The sequence below is a fragment of the Micromesistius poutassou genome (genome assembly GCF_964030765.1).
Source record: "Micromesistius poutassou genome assembly, chromosome: 15".
Taxonomy (NCBI): domain Eukaryota; kingdom Metazoa; phylum Chordata; class Actinopteri; order Gadiformes; family Gadidae; genus Micromesistius; species Micromesistius poutassou.
In genome coordinates, this window is record NC_140285.1 from 7482433 (window position 1) to 7489931 (window position 7499).

Consider the following 7499-nt stretch of genomic DNA (forward strand, 5'->3'; position numbering starts at 1 on the left):
CAACATGACAAACAATTGATTTTATTAAATCATACTAACTAAGTGGAATCTAGGTCGATAAATATGAGTGGACATGAGTGAGCCTGAGTAACCATACTCAATTGTCTAACTTTTGGGACTGGTAGGCCTATAATTTTTTCTGTTTCAATTCCTACCCTAGTAATAGTATATAGTAGTGATATTGGTCACCGGGTGGGCCACGTTTATCTAGCATTCATGCAACAACACGGTAATAAAGCAGGGGGCGAAGTATCTAAGATGCGCTCAGAGTAGGCCGAGTCCATCTTCCGGAAACTGTATGTCTCACCAGGCAGATGTCCATTACCTCTGCCGTCGCATAATTACGTAGCCTATCAGTGCAGCACCGTGGTTGTCTTTTCCTAAATCCTTAAATTATTCTTCACATCTTTTCTTGACATCATGACGTTTACATAGAGGAGAGAGTCGGTGGTTAGGAAAGGACATATGACGTTATATTTTTATTATTTGACCGGAGCACATTTTAATCTGATTTGAATGCGAGACACATTTGCTCATAACGAGTCAATTAATTAATTGGTTTGTAATATTTATATTGCACATATATATATTGATTTGTATTGATATTTTTAGAGGGAGGGAAAGGGAAAGAATAAAGAAGATAACATAAAAAAGAACGTGAAGTGGATAAATCTCTGCTCAACCTTCGTTTTCGATGCCCTGTCTCCATCTAGTGGGGATTCCTGTAATCCCTGGGTTTGATGGAGCCTGGCAATATAGCATAACTTGGCATCACTGACTGATGTAGGCCTTATTAAAACAATAATTTACTATGGAAATATCGAAGCCTTTTTTTTAGCAACGTTAATGAGTGAAAGTGTTCTGTATTTATCTCATATCAATAATACAACATTATAGGCCTACTATAGGCCTAGGCCTACTTAATTTAGGCTAAATATCCCTACTTTCCCTAGTCGGCATTTTATGTTCAAGACCGGACGTTTAAACGACCTTATCGGGTCAGCCGTCTGAAGGTAATGTGGCTCATTTTACAGCCTTGGCGGGGACATAGCTTGACGACTTGAATTACCTGCCCTCAGCTCCGGTCTCTCTGTAAAGTCCCATTTTGCCATGCAGCGATGCAATGTGCTGAGAACGGTGTTATGGCTGGGCCACTCACTCTTCTGTGGAGGTGGGGCAGCGGGACACAGACATGCTTACCGCCTGCCTTTTAGAAAACATCTTTTCAGCAGGGTCGATAGGACGTCCCACTCCCTGGCTGGAGTGTTCTGCCTTAATTGAATGGAACATGTGCGGACAGCACCCCATAGTCAAGTCAAAGCGTTGCACCCTTTCTCTCTCTCTCTCTCTCTCGCTCTCTCTCTCTCTCTCTCTCTCTCTCGCTCTCTCTCTCTCTCTCTCTCTCTCTCTCTCTCTCTCTTAAATTCAAAGAGGCATGGGAAACAAAAATGTATGTACAACTAGAATATAGCCTTCTAGGATAAAGTAATGTGTAACATTGCAATCTAATTCCATAATTAAATAAGCTTAAAAAAGCAAAAATGTGGCTTTTGCTGCTTTGACAGTATATTGTCTTTTGACGCTTTTTGACAGTATATATGTATGTATATATATATACTGTATATATGTGTACACACACACACACACACACACACACACACACACACACACACACACACACACACACACACACACACACACATAAAAACACAGTCAAGGTGAATAATAGTATGCTGCGTCAGGTAGGGCTGCTCAGCTCCAGCGCTTGTCTGGGGATGCAGTGCCGTAGCATGGCCAGTAGAGGGAGCATGCTACTGCCTTGAAGCAGCATGCCATATAGTCGCTTCTTCATTGAGACGATTAGCAGACGGCGTTCATAGTAGAACTGTTAGTTCTCAATGTGCTTGCCTCCACTGAAGATTTCGTCATGGTCCATGGATACCTCGTTTTTCTTCCTTTTAATAGGCTCTTAACGTTGAATAATGTAGTTCTAGTTGACATTTGTGTTGGAGTATAATCATAGCACAGAAAAAAGAAACAATGCACCAATAGATAGAGTAATCAAGCAATTATAGAAAGACATAGTGCAGGGAGGATAAATATGTTGTTTTTAATTGCCAACACAGTGTTTAGTATTTATTACTACAATTATACGATAAAAATGTGAATGTGATCTTCACCTGATACAACATGCGAACAGCAACCCTTTCATACATTTGTCTATTCTATTCTATTTATTGTATATATTTTACTTAATAAGCCGTTTTTCCCTCCACTGTGATGGTTAAGACACATACGGCTTTAGATGTGCACCTCAGTAGAGCATACCACCAAGTGTGCATATATGACTTTGGAAATTCGAGCTGATCTGAATACTGCTGCTGCTGTTGAATGTGTGTATGTGTGTGTGTGTGTGTGTGTGTGTGTGTGTGTGTGTGTGTTAGTGTGTGTGTGTGTGTGTGTGTGTGTGTGTGTGTTTGTGCGCGCGTGCGCCTGCATGTGTGTGTGTGTGTGTGTGTGTGTGTGTGTTTGTGTGTGTGTGTACGCATGCGTATGTAGTTGCATGAGTGTATGTGTGGCGGGGGGTGTTTGCATGTGTGTGTGTGTGTCTCTGGCCAAAAGATGGGAAAAGTGTGGCATCATTTAAGTGAAGTGCACCACTGCAGGAAGGGGGGAGTAGGGGGAGGATAGAGCGGGTGCTGCAGTGCAAGTGTCCCCCCACCCCCCCCTCCATTCCCCCTCCTGCACCCCCACCTCAGAAGCACAGATCGCTGCTCGTTTGTCAAGTTTCCTGCAGACTTGAATGGTGCATTGCTGCTAAAGCGCAGAGAGGCCTTCAGCATTGCAACAGCACTGGTGTGTAATGTGGCGTGTGTATGTGTGTGTGTGTGTGTGTAGGGGACGGGGACGGGGATGGGAGAGGGAGACGGGGGTTGCAGAGTCCAGGTATGTGATGCAGTCCTCTTTGGGTATGCAGAGAGGGTCTTTTGTTTAAGGTTAAAAACAGGGGGCTACTCTACAAACCGCCGCTGTAACCTTCACATTGTAGATTTTGATTTTTTTTGATTTTGGGTGAATTCAATGGACTTCCTTCATTCGGCAGATATATGAATGACAAAACATTTCAATTCCTAAGAGCTAAAAAAACCCAATGTGCTCCTTCTTGCAGTGCGGGGACCCGGCCGTATGGAGCCGGCCGTGTCCCCAGGCCCCAGGTGGACGTGGCAGTGGAGCGGCAGGCCCATGGAGCGCATCCTGCCCAACAGTTCCACTACTGCAGCAGAGCGTCTGCTGTCCTCCAGGCCCCAGGCCCGCCTCCGCACTCCGTCACGCAGCGGTCGGGCACACGGCAGCGGCAGGACGTCCCGTATGCTGCGGGTCGTACGGCGTGGGACCTGTGCAGCAAGGACATCCCTGGCATCCTGATCCTGAAGGACAGCTGCAGATGTTCGGTTTCCCGTGGTGGAGGGTCGAATCGGTTAAAAAAAGTTGCATGTTGATTTGGGGCGCCAGGGGTTTTTGTTTTCAACCTGACTGGTTGTGTTGCAATTGTGTTAAATAAAAAGGAAGGTATTCACATCCCTCACCGTCAAGGTTAAACTAATTTCTGCAGTGAGCTACAGTGGATGCAGATACGGGTCATTAGGGAGCAGGTAGGTGGTAAGGCTTCTTCTTAGGCCACAGAGTTACAGAATCGAAACCAGTACATTTCTGCAGTGCTTGGGGATAAACCAGTAGCCACTGCGCTATCCCAACCTATATGGTGTTTCGCATGCGCAACCGTGAAGGTCATCTTTACCTCTCATGCTCTGTTCGGTCCTTCAGTTGTGGTCCGGCAGTGCGAGAGCATCTGAGCTCTTGCTGAAGATGGCCCACGTCTCAAGGAAGGTTCTGGAGGCACTGCTGCTTAAATGCTTAAATGCTTTCTAAGAATAGTTTTCCACAAACAGAGGTACTTAAGTGTTTTCAAGCTGAACGTTATGAGGGGTGCTGCTTGCTGCGTGGAGCTCATGTCAGTGTTCGGCCGACGTAGGATGAACTGAAAAATTATCTGAATGTTTCAAATGTTTAGGGGGAAAATGTGTCATGCGGTCTAGAGGTTTTTGTAGCAATACAACATAAATGTATACTTTATTATACATTTGTATACCTCCTTAACAACATACAATATGAGTATTGCATATGTATATTCTATGGATATGAATGTGTATATATATATGAATATTTCATATTCAAGCTCCAACCTTCTCCTGAAAAGATTATGCACTCTTTCCTGGGAATCAGTGGATCTGCCTTCTCAAACTTTTAGTCTTTACCATACAACACATACTATTCAAAACCAACCATACTATTCAATCTTATTTGAATATCCTGTGCCAACCTAAAACACAGAAACAAAGAAGACTAGAAACCCTTGCTTTTTGTGCCTTTGAGGTATGAGACATGATGTCTGTGTCCCCATCCACTGTCATCTATGGTCCCTGCAGAGAACATGAAATAGTTATCTTTAGAAAGTAATACGTTTATTCCCCTGAAAGATAATTGCATTACTTGGTTCATGAACCACCAGGTGATCGGTGGAGCCGATTCCGATGCATCAATGCAAGAGGTGTTGTCACCCGAGCTGACAGTTGACCGCGTGTGTTCAGCCTCTTCATGTGCTCTGATACTCTCCATATTATGCCAATTCATCAAAATCCCCTCTGCTCCAATCTCTGTAATGCTCAGTGAGAAAAGTGATGACTGCTCACAATGTATACCGTGTGCCTGTGTATGGCATCAAACTGTGCCGTTTGAAGGAGAGTGAATATCATTCATCCATGGTCATGCCTGAGAATTTATTAAAGTCTTGCATCATCTATGAGCGGTACCGTGTGTATTCAGGTCGTCAGGGCTTCAGACATTTTGGGTATCATTTTTAGAAGATTCATTGTTTATGTTCATGTCATGTTATGTTCATGCATTGTTTATCTTCTTGTGCGTTTTCTGGTTACAGCCGCTTTTGCGTTAATACTGTAGAACCTCGTTTGACTTATTTTGGCACTGGCCTCTCTTTTTTTTCTTCTCTCTTTTGGCCTTGGGAGAAATCTGCCCAGCTTTACAAAATGAGGTCAGCAAAGAAGCATTGGTGCAGTGAGAGACTGCATGCACCTAGCTAACACTCATTCCATCATTCACACCGTTCCTCCACAACCAACGGATTCCAGTGAAAGGAGCAGGAGATCTTACGCTTGTTCATTTTCCGCCACTTAAATGCCTACAACCTACTTCAGAAATATTATTAGCAATGTTAGCAGTTTCCCTGAGGAAATACTAAATCCCGCCGTTACGCTCCCTCTCGCTCTCTTTTCATCCATTATGTCTTCCTGACACTCAATACATGGGAATTTGTATTTGCACACGCTTTAGGAATAAATAATGAAGGTTTTCTTAATCTGAATGACACTGTATAAAATGAACTGTATTATGCAGAATCAATGGTGAAAATGAGGACTATGGCGAATTAGACTGGGCTTATATTTGTAACAGCAGGGAGCATGTAAATCAACGTGTCCATCATATCCCCCACCAGATCAATGGAGCCATGCAAGTATCTGGAAATCAAAAAGAAAATCAATACGACTCAACAACCATTGGTTTCCCTCAACTGTGTAATCTGGATTAATCAGCAATGTCCATTAACAGCACATACATTTTTCATAATCAGTGTCAGTTTCTGCCTTAAGTTCCTATTAACACAACCATTGTTTAAAGTCAACAGTTTGAATAAAACCAAAGACCAGTTTTCTCCAGATAGAAAGAGTACTAAGTGCATCGAATGATTTTACAACGCATATTCAAAGGTAGGTTTTATTCACCGCTAAAAATCCAAGACATCGGCGATGCCTCTTTTTTTATCACCTGAATGAACATGAAGTAGATATTTACACATGCGCCTGGATGTCTCAACTGCGGTGAATATTAAGACAAAGCTGATGTGGAGAGCGTAGCGAAGGTAATTCAATAGGACATGTTAAAGGGCCCTTCCTCATGCATTATTCACCCCTGTGGAGGCCAGACCTGAGCCACGCAGGGCCACCGGAGGCACATGCAGCCTGTCAGCCGCCGCTCTGAGGCAGCATGCGGATGACCCTGGAGGAAGGATGCAGCGCAGCCCCGACTGCATCTCATGATAGGACACCCAGGGAACAAGGAGCCACGTGTGCGGCAACAAGAAGTCCGCCTGCCAAAAAAAAAAAATGCAATGCAATTCCTGCAATGCGCATTCCGACTCCACGACCTGACACAGATATTGCTGACCTATTGCGGTGGTCCTTGGAGTGAAACGAAGGGTCATTAATGCAGCGCACGCCGCTGATTCAGCAGACTGAGACCAACATGAGAACCCGAGATTTGTTGAGGCATTTGTCTCAGTCAAGTGCCCCTCAGACGCATGGAGGTCAAGGTGCGCTCATCGGTAAGCATGCCTATTGCCCTGAATGGTCTAGGGTTAGAGGGGGATGCATGCAGCCTCCAATATCATCTCCTCACGGGCAGGTTGACCAGTTCATCTGCAGGGGCCCGGGAGAACAAAGTCATGAAAAAACAAGCCTTGCTTCTGCATCGGGAGCAGGGAGAGGGGAGGGGGAGTGTGGGTGGGTGGGAGGACGCAAGGATCGCTGCACTGCTGCAGAAAGCAGCCAGGACGCTGTTGGCTCAAGCCGATATAGGATTTCCATATAGGAGCCACCATTATCATTCCACACCAGAAACCCCATGCGGTCAAGTACAAAGCTGAGATTTGAGGCTTTCAAAGAGTATGAATCACAAAGCAAAGAGTGTAACCTTATTGACTGACTAAATGATGGATGGTCTTCGCACCTAGAGTTGTGCAACCGGCAAAAAGAGCGAAAAGGGAATGTGGTTGGTCTAGTTATTTCTATATTTTAGCGCACTGCAGAGTAGCAGTAGTGAAGTGGTGCATTTTGGGTAATGAGGGATAGGTGACATGATTTGCGGATTAAGGTCATTAGGGTTTTTCTTTTCTCTTGCTGAGATTCTGAAGGTAGTTTTGGGCTTCCTTTGAGTGTGTTTTAACTGGTGACATAAATCACATGACTTTTAAATGTCCATTAATACTTCCATATAGAGTGACATTGTAGTGTCCCTCCGGGTTAGTTTTTTGGTTTGTAACCAAGCTATAATGTAAAAATAGACCAGTTCACTGATTATTAAATGATGATTTCTAGTTATGACATTGATCTGGAAGGAAGGATACCCCATGTGATCCCTGTATTTAGCTTTAAAAAAAAGCTGATATCATATGCGATCAAGTGATGATTTTTCCCCTGAACTCTCATCTGCACACATCTGTAGCATACTTAGACACTGACATACAAACATTCATACATAGATTCATACGTAAACACATACACTCATAAGTGAATACATACATTTACTTACATGCATACATACATTCATACATACATTCATATATACATACATATACATTCATACAA